The 23361-nt window shown below is 40.8% G+C and overlaps 1 long non-coding RNA gene across 2 annotated transcripts in view; it reads right to left on the reverse strand.

Annotated features, from left to right (window-relative positions):
* LOC113748329 (uncharacterized) overlaps positions 1-23361 on the reverse strand; it is a 238633-nt gene that overhangs the window by 178780 nt on the left and 36492 nt on the right. Inside the window, exon 4 of one of the 2 annotated variants that reach the window (XR_003464278.1) lies at positions 11784-13200. The exons of the other annotated variant lie outside the window; for it this stretch is intronic. This is a non-coding gene — a long non-coding RNA (uncharacterized LOC113748329). Of the gene's footprint in view, positions 1-11783; positions 13201-23361 lie in introns of those variants that run through there. 2 annotated transcript variants of the gene reach the window in all.

Raw genomic sequence — 23361 nt, forward strand, 5'->3', positions numbered from 1 at the left:
GACATAGTGATTTAATAATGTTGATAGCAGAGGAACTCTGTTTATTTAATTGATTTTCTGACTCATGACTGAAAATGTAATTGTTTTTCCTCGTGTTGCATAAAAACTTGCAACACATGCAAGGCTGTCATGTGCATGCCTGTCTAAAAAAACACGGATTTCAGTACCAGATGCCTCAACCAAGTAGAGCGCGGACATCCGAGTGAATAATTACTTTCATCAGAGTTAGAGCAGGACGTCCACGTGCTAATTCGTCTGCCCCAGCTGTTTGTGATCAGTCTGCTATGTGCAGACAGCTGGCTAGCTAGCGTTAGCGACCCAGCAGGTAGAGGGACTGAAAAATGTGGAATCCACACATCGGTGCCGTTGTGTCCCGCGGCGCCACATTTTGTACCTCATCAACAAATGCAAACAGATATCAGATCAGCGTGCCACTGGAAGCCTAAATCAAACAACTCATAATTGTGTAATTTAAGGTCTTATGTACATAATAATTAGTATATTAAAAGAATTTGCCAAGTTCTTGTAAATCTTTCTGATACTGGGTTTGAATTTAAACATATTTTATGCGATCATACAAAGTTTTTCTTAATAAATCAGAAAAATACAACTGTACACCTTCTGGGTTCAAGTTTCTCTCTTTTACCAAACCGAAGGAGTTTAACTGTCTTGTTAACTCATCATAAAATACACACTACGCTATTTAAATGTGTCCAAGACAAAAATAAAACTCACATGTCAGTCTTTCTACTGTTGCAACAATCACCAACTCTGGTTTGATCCATACAAATCTTCAGTTCACAGTCACCAACTCTGGTTTGATCCATACAAATCTTCAGTTCACAGATCGAGATGTGAAAATGTTCTGGTAAAATTGCTGGGTTTTTTTGTTGTTGTTGTTTTGTTAAAGGATGGTTTAGGGGCTTTAAAGAGAGAGTAGATAATATGTAGCATACACATGACTGATATTAGTTTATGTTTTAAGCAGATAAAAGCATCTGATATGTATGGATTTTCAATGAGATGCTCATCTTGTGATGTATCTGCATTTTAAACATTCCCAGAGACTTTCAGCTCTACAAGATAGCTAGAGGCAGCTCATGTGTGCATGTTATACTAGATCGATGTTTGTAGATATTATAGCAACAGCAGAAATACTAATGAATGGATATTTCAAACAGTTACTACTGTATAGTATTTTCTAACATATAGTGTGGAGGATTGTCAGTGTGCAGCTGTTTCTCAACTCAAAATGCAATTAATTCATTCAAGACAGCAAATCTACTTCTACAAATCTGCTATTCTGTAACTATCGGCTGTATTTTCTCCATTATAAAAAACAAACAAAACATTAGCTGTGCAGCCTGGAGACAAGAAACCTATAACAACAAAATTAAAAAATGAAATAGTGACCTGACAATGTGCAATGCAAGCAGAGCTGCTTTGGGTATCAAACAGTTTTCATGGACAGCATACCTAAACTGCTGCTGCTGGTTGAAATATTCAATATTTTGTTCATTCTACTGAAGAGTCAGTCCCATCCAGAGACCTTCCTGCCAGCACAACCGCACTGACATCCTCCCTCTATGGTCCTGGTGGTAGTCTGCACTGACTCAAAAGCAAATGTTTTCTTTTTTTTCACCCCCCCCTCCATCAAATGGACAAGGCTGACCTTAACTCCTACCCATACCCAGCTTCAACATCCAACTATAGATGGAGCACACGGCCAAACTCTGACCGCAATGCAACACAATGCATACTTTCATAGCACTTCCCCCCACACTACAGAGCGACTGTCACTCCCCAGAGAACTGTCCATCTGATCCCTCTGACCCGAGCAGCTGAACCAGACACGGCGTCCACGCAGGCGAAGGCCGCGGTCACCGGGTTTACTGACTTTGGACGGAATGACCAAGGCATCTTGGCATTTGATGATGCACTGGCCGCACACTTTGTCTTTAGAAAATGCTCCTCCATCTGCTGCAGAAGAGCTGAAAAATGGTGTTTTGTCTGATTGCAGAGTCTTGGTCACTATTATACCCCCACAATGACACACTTCACTCCTGTCCATGGCCAGCTTCTACAAAAGCTCATTCCCCTCAGTGACGCTCCTTTATCTGGTCACCTTGTATTTCTATTGTCACCTTCAAATGAACTGCGTACCATTCATTGTCGTGTTGATTGGCATGTATTCACATCTATATTCTCGAGAGACATCGACAAAGCTGTCATTATTATGCCTCTGTCAAGGCTGCCTTTCAAATTCATATCTTATGCGCACATTGATGCTGAAATGTCCTTACTATGGAAATCAGAATCCTCACTGTGTCGTGGTAACACTGACTGAATCGTATAGAAACATATGCCAACAGTCAGACACGACGTGGTCGAGACTCAACACAGTTGTCGCTGTGGCGGTTTCACATGTACAACGCACAAACCCCAATAAAAATTGACAAACAACAGTTGCATCATCAGGCTCCCCGATCTGTTGCCACAGCAACCGACTCAGCCCCAGCATGTTCACATGTCGCTTTGCCCTCTCCCAATTCCCACCTCTCCAAAGTCAGGCCAAAGCGAATGCCTGTGAAATTTATCTAAAGATTTCTGAACACAAGGTCTGAGATGCAGTGCAGGTTTGAAGTAGCAGCTCTGTCTGGCCAACAGTTATCCTTCAATATGGACTGCCTTCAGCACTAAGGGCACTTGAAGCTGCTTGTAGAACAGACCAAAACAGTGTCTGGGCCACAAAGTTACAAAGACGTACACGGTGAAGTTTTGTAACAATCTCATCAAACGACAATGTAATTTTATAGTTGTTTGCATTTGTTTGAGGGTGCATTTGCCCCTTCCCTTAATAACGCCCAATCAAATTAAGTGCATTAACCACCTGGCTGCATATATAAGACAACCAAGTCTTCAGCACAAGGATTAAGTACAGCTGATAAAGAGAAGCACTTATCAACTGAGTCATTATGGCCTAAGTTTAGACACATTTCTGCATCTGTTCTTGTATCCACCGATGAGAACATCTTGAGTCAAAGAGGTACTCTGCTCATTCAAATCAGTGTCTTGTTGAAATGGAAAAGCTTTAAGTTTCCGGCACACTGTGAAAGGTTCTAAGCAAGGTGAACTGGAAGCTGAAGGACCAGCACTTTGTGCTCATTAGTTGACATAATTGTGTTCATTTCCAAAAGGAGTCCTGCATAATATTAGTAGAGTTAATAACAGTGCCCGTGCGGTTCTAAAAGACACCATCCAAGGTTAGAGGGATACATTAAAAAAGCTAAAAAAATTTACTGGAATGTCTGAGGCAAACAGTGGGTGTCGGAGAAATGTGAGTTAATAAGTTCAGTTCAGGTACAGGGATGGAAATAAGCCTGATAAAGTTAATTGAAGCAATTTCGACTTTTGCTGGAATCTAAGCGCTACCATAAATAGGTGGAAGGGGAAAAAAAAATAATTACATTGCTCTTTGAACACAGGCGACATCCCAATTAAAATAAAACGGGTTGACATGAAATTCCAATTACGCATGTTTAGCAAAAAGCAATTCATAATCGGACCACTATATCTTTAATTGCTTGTCATATAGGTAAGAGGCGACCTGCCTAATTTGTCAGGGAAATTATGCGCTACCCCCTCTCTGGTGGGCTGTGCAGATGCCAATTACGGCGAAAGCCTCCGCACTATTTGTTTTCTAGCAGTCATGGAAAAGGAAATGGAACCTGGGCTGCTGCCAATCAAATGCACTAAAAGGGTTTTTAAGGGGCCACATTAATTAATAGCCAGTAAATACTTGGGAGGCTGGTTAAAAGGTGACTGCTAATACCTCACAAACTTTCCGTCTCTTGCTGCATTAACCTGTCAGTCTCCTCATCTGAAAGTCCTGGCCCTCGATAATTACACGTTTTATTGTAGTGTACATGCTAAATTGTATAATTACATCCTGATTTAAGGCTCGGTAGGCCTCGTAGGATGACGGGAAAAGTAGAAGTAGGGCAGTTTAGAAACAGGCATGGGTGACTCACCACTCGAAGCAAGAGGAGCACCAACTGATCATGGAGTATGACTAAGGCAGGTTAGCTTTTTGCACGGCTCATTCTCTCCAAGAGAGCTGACTGGCTCCTCGCTGCTATTTAATATTTGACTGCATCCTCTCACTCTGAATATAAATCGACCCTGTGTCACAGTCATATTTTAAAAAGCCAGTTCCACTCTAATAAATACCTTTTTTTTTGGAAATTAGGGGGGTTAGAATAAAATACAATACAGAAGGTTTTACCTTTTATTACGAGAGCGGATACTTTTGTCCAGTCCAATGACATATGCCTCTGATGACCTCAGCGAGAACTATAGAGTCAGGGTCCAGTTTTTAACTCTTTGTGTTGGCTATGATGTGAGCCTTATTTCCATATATGCCCTTGTAGCACCAGCACCTTTCAAAGGTTTTCTCCTGATGGTTGTCCACAACAAGTTCTCAGAGGCATCCGTCCTTGCTCTCCAAGTACTTTGGAAACATGGATAGTAGGGGTCAATTTTTCACAATAACCAACCCATGTTCTGACAGCAATGGTGTCAAAGTTTAATATTTCAAGTCAAGATTAACTATTGGACTATAACTGGAGGCAAATATTAGTCTATAGCATTGTTACGACCATATTAAGGGGTATGAAAGAAGTAACATAAAAAACAGATTTTAACGGTTATTAAGCAAAAGTTGTTTATTAAATGAAAGTTTTTAGATCGTTTTTTAACAAAAGGAGGTGAGGCAAAAGGGAACTAAGGGCGAGCAAGTGCCGTTAAAACGAACAAACCAACATAACAAAAAGAGAACTCTAAACAGAGCCTATATTATCTAACTAGAAAACCAAACGAGAAAGAAAAACCTCACTAACTAAGTCTAACTCTAAATAACAAAAACACATCCAAAACAGCACTCTTAATCTAATGGGTCTAACAAAAATAGTCTACGTGTAATCAGTAGATATCTCTAAACTAACTAAACCCTGCCCAGTCCCAATAAGCCAAACACAAAACCTCCAGTTACGAAATGCAAACGAACGAGTATCATTGGCAGCGTGGAAATGGTGCCGCACTAATCCTGGCCCTGTACAGCTGACGACATGTTGTCCCCGCCTCCATCAGACCGGCAACCGCACACCTGCATTTACCTATGGGAAAAAACACTACACACCCACATGTGCGTGGGGCGACACGGCGGCAGCCGTAACAAGCATGAAATTCAGGCCTGCTATTTTTACTGTGGTCAACTATTTGAAAGAGATAAATGTGACTTTTCTTCTTCCTGTCTCATTGTTTCTTCTTGTATTTCTCGTTAGTATTTTTTTTCAAACCATTACCAGAACTGTCGCAGTTTGTTAACTAACACAAAGTCTGAATTTGAGTTCAAGAGAGCAAATATTGAGCTTTGTTTCACTGCCATGAAAGTACTGTAATGGCAGCACTCATTATTTTTAATGTCAGTGACTATATGGGTGGATATGTGTGAGCACGTAACACATTTCCGATATTTCCTTGTTTTCTGTGGTTACATTTCATCATTAAAAGGCTGTTAAAATATTCATCGACTGTTTTAGTGTAGATGCTCGTTCACGGGGTAAAACTGTGCAAATCCTGCCAATATTACTGAAAGTAATATTGTGTGGGTGCATTGGATTTTAATGTTTCATTTGTATGCTTTTCATACACGCTGAGGATGTGTAAATGTCTGGAGAGACAAGCAAAATGAGTTACAATAAGCACCGAGTTGAAATGGAAAAAAAAAAAAAGGATGATGCATAAACAGTTAGCGAGTTATGTGAATGAATAATGGCAGAGAATTCACATCTCCCCCAGCTTAGCAGACAAATCATATTTCTTTTCTGACCCCGATTCCTTATTTGCAGTTCAGCGTGGTAGTTAACCATCTCGCACACTGACCAAGTGTGCTTTTGTGGCTCCTCACACTGAGGTTTAACAGCCTGGAGAACATTACTGCCTCCTATGAAACTCGGAAAATTGTGTGTATACTGGGCAGCAGTAGCAGTTTATATACTGTAAGAGCACCGGAGCATTTATTGCATACTGACACATATCGGTGCCCGCAGGTATAAAGGTTAGGTATAATCGGATACTCCTTTGAGCCTCCTTCTCTGCCCGTACCAACACTTTCATAGTGCGCAGTAAATGGGCTTCGGGCTTCGTGCTATGATGCTGTTATGGCTTCACTTTAGCCATCATGTTGCCTCTCTCGCTCTGCACTGCTTCCCCTTCTCTCAGTGGATTCAAATGTCAGTGAAACTCAATTAAATCTCCCAAACACACAACGAATTACTGCAATCCCCTTTGGACTATAAGTTCTTTCTCTCCATTATTTAATTCAGATGTAATTAACACAAACATTTAAATTCCAGTTGGTGGCTGCACAAAATTTACATTTTAAATGATGGTTAAAAGTTGTTTTTTTTTATAACTACAGGACACACAAAGTCTTCAGTTGGGACACCTAAGCTGATATATTATAAATCATATGTTTGACTGTGTTGGAACAGCTGCTATTGTAAAACCACAGCCCTTGGATTACAGCACAGAATGAAAATATTAACGTCAACAAGGCCTGTTAGCATTATCATCTATATACCAAGCTTAACATCAGCCATATGCCACATGCTGCACACAGGCATGCCCGAGCACATCTTCCATCTGTCGGAAGATATTTTAATTCGCATTATGCTCGATGAAGAACAAAAACAATCCTTTCTTCTAATGGAGGATATTGATTGCAGCCCATTTAACATTCGGTTGCATCAGAGGGAAAATGAGCTCGTGCTGACCTGTGAGGTGGAGATAATACTCACAAAGCATCCCTTGATCCCGTATTTTCTGGATAGAGACGCTGCCAAAGTTACACCATTAGGATGAGCAATTAGTTTCTCCAATTTAGAAAATAACAACAAAAAAAAAAAACACGTCAGGGAAAGAGCTGTTGCTTAAAAGGCGACAAATCATTTTTACCAGTCGCTACTCAACACCCTTTTCACTGAGATGTTAAATTCTCGGTGTCTTCTTACTGTAACGCTTTGGCTGAAATGCACAAGAGTTGTTTTTTTTTTTGACACCTAGATATCCTTGTAAACAGTGGCATGAAACTTAAAATCTTTAATTCCGTTTTTCTCAACCACTCCGATGTGTTACTACTCCGGAGGATCATCCCACAGCGCGTACTATAGAGCGAATTCACTTAAAAAAAGAAAAAGGGGACTATTGAACTATAGCTCAGACAGCTAAACCCAACCAAGTACAGCTGGCTTTTCTTCCCCTTCCATATGTTAAGCCCCTTCTCTTTAATAGAATGTCTTTAATCCAGAGGCATGTTGTGCAAAGCACTATGAAAAATCATGTTTAGGAGATTAGCATTGCAATCCTCGTTCTTCTCGCCAAAGCTTATCACTTGAGGGGCTTTTTTTTTTTTTGATGCAGACTGCGGGGCAGCGCTGACTCAAACGTTTGTGTGCATGCGCAAGTGTGTGTGTGTGTGAGTCAGTGTGTCTGTGGGGACCTACAGTACAACTGGTGCATTACTCAGCAGTTTTGATGCTGGGGGATGTATACAATTCAGACACCCCTCCTTTGGATTTTCCTCTTTTTAACTTTCACTCTCTCTCTCTCAGCACGAAATGCTGCTTATGTCGAAGAGCCTGCAGCATTTGCCCTAACTTGGAAGACTCACGACCTCAACGTCGCTCACGGAATAAAAGATGTTGGTGATTGTGAAGCATCAAAAATCGTATCAAAGCTCTAACTGATCTCGTAACAGCACCAGAAGAATAATGATCCAAGAGTCATGGCCCTACACAAAACGCTCCCCATCTGGCCTTCCATTGAGTCTGAAATCCCAAGTGTACATGGAGACCCATGCAAACAGCAGTGTAATTAATGTAGTTATCTTGAGAGGCATGTTTAATTGATCAGAGACCTTAGTTTCCGAGACACACTTGCTATGAATAGTAACACAGCCCAGGAAAGCATTAAGGGAGACTGACTTAGAAAGAGACAGGAGATAAGTGTTCTCTCCAAAGCTCTAAGACGTCACCAACTTTTTTAATTGTTTCGCAACTTTCGGTTTTAAATTAAACATTCACAGTTTCTTTAGAAAAAAGCTGTCAGATAGTATCAAACGAAATCAGTGAGCAATTCTGTATTAACACCGAGTTGCAACCGGTGCTGGCAGTTGATCTGTGATCTAAAATTTGTTTTCCTCAGCAGTGTCTCAAGACGTTTTAATATGTGCATCCGTAATTTCCGTAACATCTCGCTTGTTTCTCTTGCATTGTTGCATAATTTTCACACAGTGCCTACTTTTGGAATAGATCCAGTTCTCTATCTACAGTCTTGGCTTTAATTCTTCAATTCTCAGTCTCTTTGAGGAGCTGCCATTGTGTTTGACGTCAAGGCTCGCTCCCGAACTGTCCAAATACTTCCCACAAACCTATAAGTAAAGCTATGTATAACAGTTTAAGGAATAAACGAAACTCTACCGGTCAAAATATATTTGCAAGGCTGTTGATATACTGCTTGTTTGTTGACCAATCAAGGCTAAAGTTGTAACACAGCCTGACAGACCCAGATTGACTAATACCACATTGCAAGGACAATTTGTACATTATATTGAACTTCATTTATGCTAAGTTTACTTCATTTAACGAGATTTATGCACATCATACCAAGGCACAAACAAGTCTTTGAAAAGAGCCCTGCACACGCAATTAGCCCCAAGCAAATTGGGTCGCTTTGGGACTAATCCACCCATTCTGGCAGTGGATGAGGAAAACAGGTGCAGAGAACCGTCATTTATTTTTAATAGTTACACTGGTATTGAGCGTTAAGCTTAAACATTAAACTGTGTTTTCATGAGCCCCTTGTAGGCTAAGCTGTTCCCTGAGAGCTAGTGGCTAATTGAAATTGAAATAGCTCAAGGGCCTCTGGTTGCACCAGTTAAGAACCAGAATCCAGACAGGGAGAGTTTCATTCCTGATCAAAGATTTGAAACAACTCAAAAGCAATCAAGGGTCTGGAAAAGTTTGTGGGTGGGCGAAAGCTGGAATGCCAATGCTAAAGACAAATGTTGCTCTTTATACTCCACATGTGATGTTTGAAGCTCGACAAGTGAGGGATAAGATGGGATATTAGGAGGATGTTGGGTTAATCGGAGGAACTGTGGGAGTAGGAATGAGAAAAAGTCACTGCAGTGGACTGGATGACAGTGAAGACATCAAGATCCTATATAATGAATGCAAGCCATCACCTCATTGGCCGCATGAGTTAAATTACTGAGGGGTATAGGACTGCCTGAGGGGACAGAGAGAGATCTGAGGATGGCTAATTCAGTTCCTCGCTGTCAAAAGATGAAACTTCAGAGGGCTGACTGTGACCAACAGAGGGCTTATATTGATGGTATTGCTCTGAAGCCACTCCAGCAGTCTTAAGCCTTGAAACAACAGCAGCAACATACGTCATCCTTGCTACATTATGCCTTGACAAGCAATATAGCTGGAGATATTAGGTGAGACGTTGAGGCCGTATTGATCAGCCTTCACCTGTTGCTCGGCGCTGTGGCTTGACCGCGCCACGGTATTTCACAGGTTTGTAGTCATGTTTTCGATTTAATCACATTTTTTGGGTTTTGATGGATGTGTTTTCCCGGAGTGATGAATGGATGCAAACACGACACATTCCACTGCAGCCATTCGCAGTGGACGGCAGAGAGCGGTGTACGTTTTTTTCGGTCTAGCACAACAGTTGATTTTATTGATTGGTTCCACTCTGGATGAAGGACTGCTAATCAGTGAAATCGCCTGATGGAGAGGGTTGGGATAACCTCAGCACACTTGGCTATTCGCTGCACATGACTGCTATACACACTAATGGAACAGACAAATAAATAATTGATTCTCCCAACAGTTTGCTGGGCTGAACTCTGCACTCAGCACCTTCTGGATGGAGCGGTATCATATTCATACTTTACATCCAGATCTCAGCATGCAAGCATAATTAGAGGGGTAATTTATTTTAAATGGTAAATCTTGCAGTTGAATAGTTTCAACCCATTGCTATGATACAGCTGGTTAGTTAAGATTAAAGATAGAAAATTCATCTGAGTATTACAACCCAAAACAGGCAGATACCGTCTTAATTAGAACCTTGTGTCCTTTGGGTGTACTGCTGTATTTGTTGTTACTGTGAGAAAAAAACATCTATTAATCAGCAACCCACCCATCACGCCTGTAACTACACGACATGAATATTACAAATTAAATAGCAATTCAGTTGAGACCTACGTTTGCATTTTAGTTTATTACTTTGAAGGGGCTTACACGGCCTCCTTTTCAAATGTAACAACACTAAATTGAAAAGCTTTGTTTCATATGTAGCCACAGTGTACTGACCACACCCAAGTACAATTCTACATCACTGCAGCAAGGCCTGCCTACACTGGATTTTGATGGTGTTTTAGGATTGCGTTCACATTAATTTGGAGATCTTAACTTTGAGGGTCACCTCCAAAAACACTGGATCCTATACTTCCCATCATAGACCCTAAAGTTGATGAGTCTCCATTGAGTCCATGTCAAAATAACATTGATGGGGTTATTTTTGTCATGTTCGATGACTGTCACATATCAAAAAATTCTAACTAAGTGATTTAAGCTTTCAATTAAATTGTGTAACTGCAGTTTAAAAGTGAAAAAAAAAAAAAAAACATGCTTTAAGGATCGATTACATTTTCAAGTTTGGATGTAAACTACGACCTAACGAGATGGGTAGACTTATGTATAAATACCTACAACCAACAACCTATGGCTGCATTTAAAAAAGCTGGAAGTAGCTGGGATGTCTCACTCTATTTGCAGATAACATTAAGTATGAATTATTTGTATAAAATAAGTATATTAGCAAGATATTATGGTAGTTTGGCAGGATGCTTTGTTCAATATACTGATAGGATGTCAAATAATTAACTCCCCCTCAACTACTTCTTCTCTGCAGGAACATGTGAAAGCAGGGAGAAAAATATCATTACCATTATCTGAAAGTCATCTTATAGAAATTGCTCTCGTTGCAGTGTCGAGGATGATGCACTGAGCCGCAGTGACCCACTGTCCAGGAAGATATCTTCAGTGTAACCAAGGCAACTGAGCCAAGTTTTAACATGGACTGAGTTACTTGTCACTGCCTTCGAGGTGACATGAGCATGAATTATAAACGTCCTTTTTGGATACAGAACATTTCCCCATGCTGGGACTGGAGGAATATGCATACAGTCAACAACTTTTGAGGAAACAGAAGTAAAAACACTCTTTTTTCGGGGGGGCTCTTAGAAGTCAAAAGCATTTGTCTCTTCTCCCAGCCGTGGCTGTTGAGCACACTTGACACGGCTGTGCTCACACAGGGTTGAGAAACAGCCCACGGGTGTTTGAAATGTGCGAGTCCCCAGAACTTGCAGAGTTGTGAACGACTGGAGCGAGGCTGGGGCAGCATGTGATATGCGGTACTCGTTACAATTTAGTGTCACTCAACAGTTTTATGATCGAATAGATTTTCAAATGCTCAAGAGTAGTCCAGGAGAGAAGATTTTCTTGCCTCTCCGACTGGCTTGACCTTGAAATTTTTAGGAGATACTCCCTCAATCAGACAGGCCAGACATCCTTTGAACTTCCTGCCACAGCACGTCTCCAGCTTTGACTGGTTAGCTGAATCCTGGTCTATTTTCAGCCGTGGGTTCCCAACACCTGGGTCGTGGGAGCCAGTAAGTAAACCTTGGAGCATTCGCTAGCGGGTTCGAAAGTGTCGCCAAAAATTGGACAAAAGTCTCTGCACATCTCAGTGTGTGACAGGTGCATCGGTGAAAAAGCATAACCTGAATAAAAATGAAATGCCTCTCGCTCACTGCTGGTATTTTTTATTAATCTTCGACGTTTCGGTCTATTCGACCTTCACTGGGTACAGGAGCGAGCCTCATAACAGTTCCATACAGCGACGTTGCCTTTCGTTATCCAATCAGAGGGCCGAAATATAAATAATGATACATTTATAGGCTGTTTTTGCAGTGATACCCTTGAACCTGGTGCAGTCAGTACTCTGTCTTTTCACTCTTTGTCCTGCTAAGTATACCATCAGTACACGAGGTTAACGAGGTCGCCGTTACCACCATTCAGCATTCAGCAGTGAACCAAATCTCCTTGAAATTGCATTGGTGTAATTCTCATTTGTTTTCCCAGTTAAACCTGTCTGCAAACTCAATGATTAAGTTCTCATGAACACAAATTCAATCTTATGTTCGTGATGTCCAAACAAAAAACATGATCGTTATACCCTTAAAATATATATATTTGTATCATTTAATATTTGTGCTTTGCTTGAGTTCAATATCCACATTTTCACCCCACATGAAATACACCCACACTCTTCATGGTTGTACAGATGTTTTAGTCAGCCTGTCTGATATGTCTGACAGCCTGACAAACGCACTGGACTTTGACATTGAAGTCCAGGCTTGACATCCTCTCACGGGCTCCATGTGTGCTTTTGGTTGAGGTTAGAAAAACATTGTGGTTTTGGTGAAATGTCATGTAACGCACGTCCTAGATATCTCAGTGAACATCAACGATATTTGTTGCTGAAAGATCTGTTGTCTTGCAGTCTTTTCTCAATTGATAGAGAGCGCCTTTTTATGTTTTCAGAGATCATGCCTGAACCAAAATGTACATGATTTGTTGAAAATGAACAGAATCATTTTATCAGTGTGTGATAGCAATTAGGTCCGGGAACAGATGCTCATGCGAGTACGGCAGCAGCACGTGTTTGTGGGACTACGTCTAAACAGAACAGTTAAGAAAAATAGTCTGTTTACAGATGAATCTCAGTTTGAACATGTAACTGGAGGAGGTGAAGAGACGTTAATGAAACAGAAGCAGAAAAGGTAAAATTCGTGTTCCTGTCGTTATGTATTCCAGAGTGAAAGACTTTGAAGTTGTGCAGGATCAACTCCACACTGACCAAAAGAGAACTTTCACTCTCTTCTGCAGTGGGAAGCCGTGAGCCTAAACATGCATCAAAGCTGTATTTGAAGTCCTCAGGAAGAGCTGACTTGCAAGGATTTCCTTCTGCAGTCAGCAGACCTCAAGCCCCACCGAGCATCTATTTAGAAAAAAAAGAAATGTACAGAATTTGTTGGGGTACTTTAAAATGCTGTTGAAGTTAAAAGGTGTCAGATTTAACATGATCAATCTACAGAATATGGCTAAGATGGAAGATAATATTGATATGTTTGTTTTCATGAGTGTATAATCACCTGAAAACGAAAATCATTGCACTTTTGCGACCGTAGAATGAGCCTAGAGAGGAAACAGGTCCTCTATACTTTCTCTTTTATGCTTGAAAGGGGAGGTTGAGGTGAGGGGTGTTCAGTCGGTTGCCACTAAATCTTACACACTGGAGCTTTAAATTTTGCCTAAAGTGCTGTGAAATGTTTTTGCAATTCTTTTTTTTTTCAGTACAAGTACAAGGCATCGTGTGCTCCGTCGGCCCAAGTTACACTTGTTTTATTTAGCTCACATAATTTGGTTGTTGAAAGGACACAGCTTAGTCGCATAGATTCAATTAAATGAATTAAATTGGAGTTTGTGTATGTAAATGCAGTTTATCGATGAGATCCAAAGTTTAAGTGGAAACACAACATTTCTACTTTCTTCCCTTGTGTTTTTTTTTTCGCCACTGTCACAAAGTCCGGATTGCTTTCTGTTTTTTCCTCGGAGCCTAGCTCCGTGATAAAATGATCAATACCACTTTGGAATAAGAGAAAAGAAAGAAGCATGTTCAACTGACGAAGTGAACCGTGTCATTATTCTACAACAATTAAAGTGAGCAAACATCCATTTCATCTTGGTAAGTATTTTCACTTTGCACAGGAGCAACAGCACAGTTTAGTTTTTTTTAATATCTCCAACATAAAATTGGTTTCATGATATTTATCTTTAAATGTGTAAATCTTTTCATCTTTAACAAAATGCCTCAGCTGTAATTGTTAACAATCAAACCGATTGCCGTCAGAGCGGCCTCACAATAATAGCTCACAATGATCTTTAAACTGTTCCAAACTTTTTTGTTTCTTTTCCTTCAGGATAGATGATGTTGGGTTGTGGTTTCTCATTAGAGAATAAAGTTTGTGCAGCCTCCAGTTCTGACCTTTAATGTTTTAATCGCTGTGCTAATCCCAATTTGACTTATTTATGTTTTTAAGGCAGCAGAATTCGGGTGAAAAAAACAGGATGCGAGGCCGCTCTCCCAATGGCCTCAGCATTTCAGGCTTGGTGACAGTGATACATTGTGATAAGTTAATTAATATCACAGAGTCTTGATAATGTGTCTGCTGCTCAAGATAACAGTGAAATCATAATAGCCCCAAGCCTCCCCGGTAATGCCGGCACTTGGCATGAACTGAAGAACATCCCCAGCTCATTTGTGTTTATTTCCTTTTCAGGGATAGACCCTATCGTGCTATTGTTGCAAAAAACTTGTGGGGTTTATGCCCAAACTGGTCATGCAATTGTAGCAGCACAAACAAGTGAACATCATCTGTTGCATCAGATGACGCCCTTTGTGACTTCTCAGTCTATTTTTACAGCCAGAGTATAAAAAGAACTTCATGGCCTTCAGGAAAACTATGTAAGAAAGTGCTGGGTAGTGTTTTGATCCATATTTTCAGGGTTTGTGTGATGTACACTGCCACAAGAAAAAACAGTACAGATCTCAAGGCAGCCAATTAGAGGCTCGGCTCTTAGCTGCCGCGGCTCTAATTGTCTGGCTACCACTGAGTCGGCCGGCTCCTCATTAAAAACAAGTTTGGTGACGCACGTTGTGGATTCAATTGCTGAGATTTTGCTCACTGTCAGAGTCATTTTCAGACCAAATAAGTTTGCAGTGCGGATCATTGGCCTCTGTTTGAAGGAGCTTAAAAGATTTATTTAGAAATGTACAATATTTACTGTTTCTTCTCAGTCGAAGTGCTACTCTCACATGTGACTTGATGCTAAAACAGATAATGGGATAAGAAAGTATTGTAAGATTTATTTCTTGCTTCGCATTACTTGGTTTCGTATTTGAACTGCACCTTCACTCCACATTCAGAAGTGAGTACGACTCGTCTCTAATCAGTGACATTTTTACTTCTTTGTCTGATCATATCCTACTGCTTGTCAGTGTCGTACTAATCGAGATCGACTGCATTTTTACTCAGTCTTGGACAACGAGGACTAGAAGACCACATCCGCTGGGATATCACCAGTGTTTCCATAGTATCACTCGTCTAGTTTGTCCCACTACAGTTTGATAATGAACTGAAAATACTTTTACACTTTAAACTTTGCTTTTACAGTCTGTAGTTATAGAGCAAACACCTGCGTGGCACAGAAAACTAAATAACACATAAATAACTTGACTCATTTCTAATTTTACATTTTCATCACCGTTAACGACTTTTAGCTGCCGCCGCCTTCCTTCACACACACTCCTACACTGTTAACCCGAAAGTTCATTCTATGCAAACAGTTTGAGTAAATACCACTTTAAAAGATTAGTTTTATTTCATTACTTAAATAGTACGAGTATATGAACAGTGTATGAGTCATTGGGTGTACTCATTTTTGTAAGTTTAACAAACTTAAACTATCAAGTTTCACCTCAGGCCACAGTGCTGCCCTGTTGTGAATCATTGGAGATTGAGGTGAGTTCTTTTCTCTATTCAAGTGTTAAATTTAAATTTCACTGCCAACTTTTAACATTAGACTCGCGCAAAAAGTTTGGCTGTCTGTCATGTGAACCTTGCACTGAAACTGAATACTTTGCTCATCTGCGGAGTATTCACTTAAAAGGAAATCACAAAGTTGATTGTCCTTATAAAGACTGTACAGTTCAGAGCAGTGTATACTCCCCTTTCAATGCACACAAGAGTAAAACACAGAGAGCGCATACTTGGAAGAATTTCAAATCTGAAATTATCCACACAGCTGATTGTAGACAAACTGCTGTTAACCTGAATATCCTCCTTTTGTCTTGTTTCTCGCACTATAGAATCTTAATGAGGGAGACTCTGTGGACCTTCCTGTGGGAATCCTCTGCTATGAGGACACCAGCGCTGCAAGCCCAGCATCGCCACAACTAAACCCCTCAAGAGTGGGGATCCTCCTCGAGGGCAGCCTTCGAATGGAAGCACTCACCAACCCACCTTGGGCAGTGTTTGGCTTTATCTACGCACTCTACCTGCAGTACCCGAAATGCTCATGTTTAAATTCAATCAACTTATCCAGGTTTACAGTGTAGAAAGTGACTTCCTAATCATGTTGTGTTGCATAGATTTAGTATGTTAGAACACGTGTGGTTTTTGTCTATATTTGTCTTCAGATAAGTAATAATAATCTAAGCCTGCATCTAGTCCAGGCAGTATTACATGTATGTTTGACCAAATCCTGTGAATAACTGAGTAGTTTACAATACATGGATTAGACCATCATGAGTCAAGGCGTTCCTTTAACGGTGATATAAGCAATTGTGCAAACGCTTAACGTGTTGTCATTCATGAGGCGTTTCGATAACATTATGTGATTATGAGATTCATTTCTTAGCAAACAGCGCACCTGTCGTCGGGTAAATAATTAAAATCCAGCACACAGTAGAGACAGTAAAGAGTTTTAAACCTCAGTCAACAATTAGAATTTACAAAGACAGCTGATTAGTGTGAACTAATTAGCAAATTTAGCAGATAGTGAACAGGCTGACTATTGTTTTATAACAATATGTTACTGTTGAGCTGTTGAACATGTTTTGCCTGAAAAGGTGTGAACAGACGTTGAGGTGAGGAGGTGACTGCTGGAGCTCTGCTTTGGTAAATCTTTTGCCGTTTTCTAGAACTGAGTGTTGAGTGTTGAGTTTTCTAAATATGTTAATGTCTGTTTTAATGAAAAATAAAATCTAAATGAAGAAAATTTCATTTGTTCATTTGTTTTGTAATAATAGAGATCAACTGATCTGATCAAAATTAGCAGTTTATGGTCGATGCCACCCACGTCAGGTTAAAGCCCCACCTATTCCGAGTTATAGATAATGTGATTGGTTGAAGAGATTACTTATCCCTATCACAAGAAACTGACACATTAAATATGTGAAAAGGGATATTTGATTCGCAGCTTTACCATCTGTCCACCTTCTCTGAAATGTTCAGACGCACGCTCCTGTCAGTTTCTATTCATAAACTCAGACTTTTCAATAGCATGCATGATTTTTTTGGTTTGCACAGCAGTGAAACATGTTGGTGCAAAGTGATATATAGATCTTTAAAGTCCTGTTTGTAGGTCCACGTTACAGCTTTGTTTTATTGGCCTTCTTTTAAAAAACGCACGCTTGACGGCTTCCTGCTACGGTTTTGTCTATTTGCAGTAGAAGTGTTGTTTTGGAAACTGGAAAGAAAAAAAAAAGAAAGAGACATCTTCATCTTTTTTCACGTCTGTTTGAATTAAGACGTTTCAACCCGAGGGAAAAAAGTGTGAGTGTACTTCATGAATTCACAAACGCACACAGAAAAAGGAAAATATCAAAGAGCTTCACCACCTGATACGTCGTACGCATACTCTACAAACACACACACACACACACAGAGTTGTGAACTGGCTAACATCTTCACCGTCACATCCTGAGAACAGAACAATGCAGCTCTGTCTTAGATGCTATCAGATAATCAGAAGGTGTGAATATGACTAAACCACATCACTACACAACAAAAGGAAATAATACATGGCAGACAATATCCTCATTTGATACCATTATATTCTACATCCCAAAAAAAAATGCTGGGTTTATGCTGGGTAAATGCATGAAGGTGGATTCGAACAATAACACAGCTGTCGCTGCGACGTGATCCAGGCCCCGTCCAGATTTTAAACACCTTTCGAGCGGCGTCGCAAACGCAGAGTTGTAAATGAGCCGCGAGGCTGCGCGAGTGAGATAGTGTCAGGCAGACATCCTTCCGTCCATCTGTGGTAACTAATTATGTCAGCATCGGCGGCTAATTAGAAAGGGAAAAAACTGTGGAAATGCCAGATGCTGAACACCCAGATCAATCAGCCCGGGATATAAAAGTAGCTGCCTGCGAGTAAACGTCGGCGCATGGTTGGTTTAGTCTCTTTAGGACCGGTGAGCTCACATTGGGTGTGTTTTGTGAGTGAGAGCTGGGAATTGTGTGTCTGTGTGTGTGTGTTGTAATAGAAAACACAGCCTCGGAAATTGAGAGCTTTCCATATTTCCATTTTTTTGGATCAATTGTGCAGAACAAAGCGACAAGTAAGATTGCTTTTTTTTTTTTTTCCACCCCCCTCCTCTCTTTCGCCTGGCTACTATTATCCGAATGGAATCAGCACTGAAAGTTTCCCCCATTAATCACTACGGCAACCAAGTCGCTCTCACTTTCTCCTGCACATACGACACACATATACACCCACTTGAAAGCCACAGCTGGAGACCTGGAAATAATACAAGCTCGTGGTGACTCAAACGGCCTCGGAGACAAACAAACACACATGTACAAGCTCCCCGTCGCACCGTTGAACTCCCGCCATGATCTCGGCGGGGTCAACGCGCTTGACGGGTTTATCCAGAGATGGCGAGGAGGAAGACATGGAGGAAGGCATGTAAAACTCGGTTCATACCATCTTGTAAGCACAATTAAAGCTTTTACACGAGAGTAAACCTTGATGTTAAAAGGTTTAAAGGGAAGAAAGGCGCTCTTAGACTGAAGATGTTAAGTAGGCTGCGATAACCCAACATGAAAATACAAAGAAAACAATAAAGCTATTATATTACTAATGCAAAGAGTTTTGTTGCCCGTAGTTACAACAAAAAGGCAGCTCAGGAACATGGCTGAGACAGTATCGAGAGGGTTCGTCTTTCATCCCTCATCCAGTTGTCCTACTTGGAAAGCAACAATAATGTGTAACGTATGTAGCGCCTGATAAACATTGGCTTCTGCCCGCGTTTAGGAAAGGATGTGTGAACATGCACACATATGCGTGAAGATATTAAGAGCTCTGTAATCATTTACACCTCCGTGAAAATGTTTCCACACCCTGCTATTAGGTTCAAGCTGCAAACATAAAGCCTTTAATGGACTGGGCCCTGATCGGGTGATGTTAATTATTTCTGCTGATTCAAAAAAATAAATAAAAATTGTTCTGTTTTGATGACAGCATGAAGTAAATACTCCAGCACAGCTTGTTGCACTGAGAATGACCCACATCAGTTGTTTAAACGCAGCTCGAAGCGCTTTTACACTGAACTCCAGCGTCTTATATTCGCTGGTGCAGATGTTTTTTGTTTAATACTAAAAGTGGCATCATGCACCAGACAGAATTTATCCCACAGCGACAGTAAAAACGAGCCTTCATTGTCCTCGTCTTGCACAGGCTGTAATTACAAGCAGCCGAGCGGGAAGAAAACGTCAACATCCTAAATGTACCTCCGAGTCGGAGATATCAGGCATGTTAAGAAAATCTCTCACTAGTAGAAAAGATAGATGCATCTATTCTAAAATAACTCTTTTTCGGGGTTCGATGTCTTTCTCGAGGACCGTTCCAACATGTGGACTAGAACCGCCAACACTGCTACTTTCAACAGATTTGGTCGGTTTTGCCTGTGCTGGTGGGAACCCTGAATTTTTGAGAATTTTATTTGCAAGCTTAAATAAAAACCTGTGGGGTTAAGGTCCCAATTTTTTTTTACCAGTTACAGCATTTTAGCCAATGCCTCTTTTGGCCTGCTTACACTAGCATAGTGGTGAAGGTTAACCATTTTTGAATAATGTGTGAATGCACCCAGTTTGAAGGTCTGGAAAAGGATTTGCTGGCTTATAAGCAATCAACACAATTCTCTGATCCACTGTGGCCGTGTTATTCTTTTTTTTAATAAAAGTAATACTGCTGCTTTTCACAGGTGGTGTATAGAGCAAGCTGAGCTTTGATAATCCGCTCTGCTTCCACCTGCACTTGTTTCCCTTGACCCTGAGCAGAACTGTTGTCAAACGCAGGCTCTGCTGTGACTTTTTCCTCACTTAGCCAAACACTTGACGTGACCTTAAAATTGAATGCATGCTGTTCTTAACACATACGTTAGGACGCAAACGAGCACACACTCGTATAGATTTGACTCGAATGGCACTTCAGAACACTCACAGCCGATTCCCTTTTAGACTGCTTGAGTGGCCGTGAGATGTGTACGCATTGCAGATGTTTTTTACAGTGTGGCGAGTATATTTTTTTATAGTGAGTCAATTTAGTATCGCCCCGCTCGGCTGATGATCCGTGCAGATTAAAACAAACGCCGCTAATTATTTGCACAATGATGTTTGAGCTGGAACAGCAACTAAACGTGCGGGAGAAAAGAGCACCGGCGTCTAAAGTAAATGTTAAAATTCAGAGCGACACAAGGCGGAAAAAAGTGCCACTTCTGTAAACAAAAACAGTTCCATTAATAAGCTCTTGTCAGGTTCTATTTGGAGAGCAACTTCTGGACCCCCTGCGAAGAGTCCAGGGGAACAAAATTGGATGCAGCCCCTCCTCTGTGAAGACCAAAGCAGTGATGCTAACACTCTGTGAAGTCGGGCTGACTGCACACACACACACACATATCCACACACACACTACCTGCAGGAGGGCTCATCCAATCTGTCAGCTTTCTGTCAGCGTGCTCCCCCTTCTCTCTCCCTCTGCTCCATGACCTGAACACAAACAGGAGCATTTACCAAACGATCACGTCGGAAGGCTCCCTCGTCATGTCCCTGTCATGTAATGTAGGTCAGGTTTAACTGTACATTTTTTGGAGGCGCTGTGATGGCATCTTGTTTTAAGCGGACATGAATCTGTGAATGACAGAAATCATGAAATCATGAAATCAAACTTGATCTGCAAACTCAAGTACCGTTGGGACTAAAACTAAACTACACTGATCAACTCACAGACCGACAACTAACAGCCAATAGACTTTGAAAGTTGTAAAAGTTATCGGAGGCATCCAAAATAAAAAAGTTCTGTTAATTGACTGCATATATATAATGTCAAGTTTATCATACAAATTTAAAAGAGAACATCCAAGACCAATCCATTCATTTTGTAATTATAGGAAACTATGCTGTAAATACCAAAAGTCCAATCACAGGCGAAATGTCTCAGTGAGTACATCATTCTGAATATGTGTTGCATCACACACATACTCAGTGTTATGTCGGAAGTACGTATGATGTAAGGCGTTTTTTAAATTGGCTCAGAGGTTCTAATGTCCCCGGCCTGGTGTATTAGGGGTTTTGAAAGAAGCTCCAACGGCCGATGAGCAGATCTGAGGTCTCTCTCCTGGTGCCTACTGAAAAATGGCTCCTAATTTCTGAGGCTGCTGGTTAATGAGCTTTCCCCTGAATCATTGGTCCGAGGTGAATTACCCATTGGGCAATACCTGTTGAGCATACTTAACCCCTAACTGGTCTGGGGCGCAATTTCCTTCCAAAGCTATAAAGACCATATCATGACCGACTTTTCGTTTATGTCTCCAGTGTAATTTTTCATCAGCTCAACTTTCTGTTTCCCCCTCTCTCTCACACGCTTCTCGTTTCACACCAATTCAAAAAATAATTCCACAATGAGCTTGTCACCTGATCTTCACAGATTATCCATCATATCAAAACAAAAGTACCCGGGCAACCCGCTCAAGAGATTACCGCCATCCAACTTTTATGAGCTTGTGTACCCAAAATTTCATGCACACAACCTTCAATAACCGTCACCAAGTGGTGCACCGACAAATCTGTTAATACACAAAAGTGCTCTGGCAAAGTGAAGAGAAGAGGTTTCACGAAGAGAAGTATTCAAAAGAAATGATAAAGTCCAACTTCACTGCAAGAACTGGGAAGCTTCCAAAGCTATCTCTCTGTGGACATTTCAAAAGCAGTTTTTTTTTTCTTTTTTCTTTTTGGGTTACACATCATATTAACCAAAAATTGTTTTGGGAGTTTTATTCCATAATGAGATTTAATCACTAAAATCCCTGCATGTTTTTTTTTTCTAATCGCATCATCTCCATCTAGAAAGAAGCTTTATAGCCGATGCCATCACACATGACACGCACCCCGATCCATATTAATGATCGCAGCCTGTTGTGGCTATTATTGCCAGATGAATGCATACGTTTATTAACCCCGGGGTGTCTGTTGCAGAAACACAAATAAACACATCTATTATTTTAAGTGGTGTCAATAAGTCGACCTTTGTTTCTTGTTTTTTTGTGTGTGTTTAGCGCGCTTGATTTAGTAATGTTTCCACCAACAACCAGTCCTGCAGGGCCGGAGCTTATTACATGCGCTGATGTATGAATATTGATGTTTCTTTTTTTTTTTTCTGCCTTTGAGATCACACGACGATGAGTTTGATTAATACAGATTCTGAAATAAAAATGTGTTCTCTAGCTACCAGACTTAAGCCTTGGCTCCCACAAGCCATCTCCTATTAGCATATATTATTTCCCCCTCCGTCCTTTCTTTTGATATGCCACTTTGTCGACCGAAAGAGCTCTGGCAAAAAATTTGTTTCAAAGCGAGCTGAAAGAAAAAAAAAATACTTTGAAAGTGAAGTTGGGTCGGGAAACTATAAAAATATTGATGTAAATCCACCAAGTATCTTTATTTCCATGTAAATAGTAAACTCTTCTGAAATTAAATTATCATGACTGTCTTTAATTGGGAAAAGTTGCAAATTAATATCACTGCTCTAATAAATTTTGACTTATTTGGTTTGATCTTTCTGTCTCTTCAAATCCGCTTTACTTCATAAATCGCTTCAGTCTTTACATCTCTACGAACGCGGCGTTCAAAAGAGACGCTGGCCTGTGATCTGGGATCAGCGGTCCGAACAAATCTGACAAACAAACAGCCTGGAATCACTTCCAGCTAATTAGAATCCCTTTTGTAATCATCTGTTCTGATCGACTCGGAGTCCCGGGGCTACGATGGCTGCACCTTGGGACGTGGCGTGATTTGATGGATGGAAGCTGGTGGGACGTGCGCGTGCTGATTGAAAAAGTGGTCTGTCAGCAACTCGGAGCACTCTAACAATTAGGCGAGAGTGTACGTGGGCGTACCGCATGTGTGGACGCTTGGCTGCGTATGTGCCGTGGCATATACGGGATGTTTTGTACAGCTTTGTCTTGCCTGTGGGCGCTCTTTACATACATCACATTACAACTTATTTAAGCAAGGCCTGATTAATTACACTG

Source organism: Larimichthys crocea, chromosome XIX (genome assembly GCF_000972845.2).
Source record: "Larimichthys crocea isolate SSNF chromosome XIX, L_crocea_2.0, whole genome shotgun sequence".
Classification (NCBI taxonomy): domain Eukaryota; kingdom Metazoa; phylum Chordata; class Actinopteri; family Sciaenidae; genus Larimichthys; species Larimichthys crocea.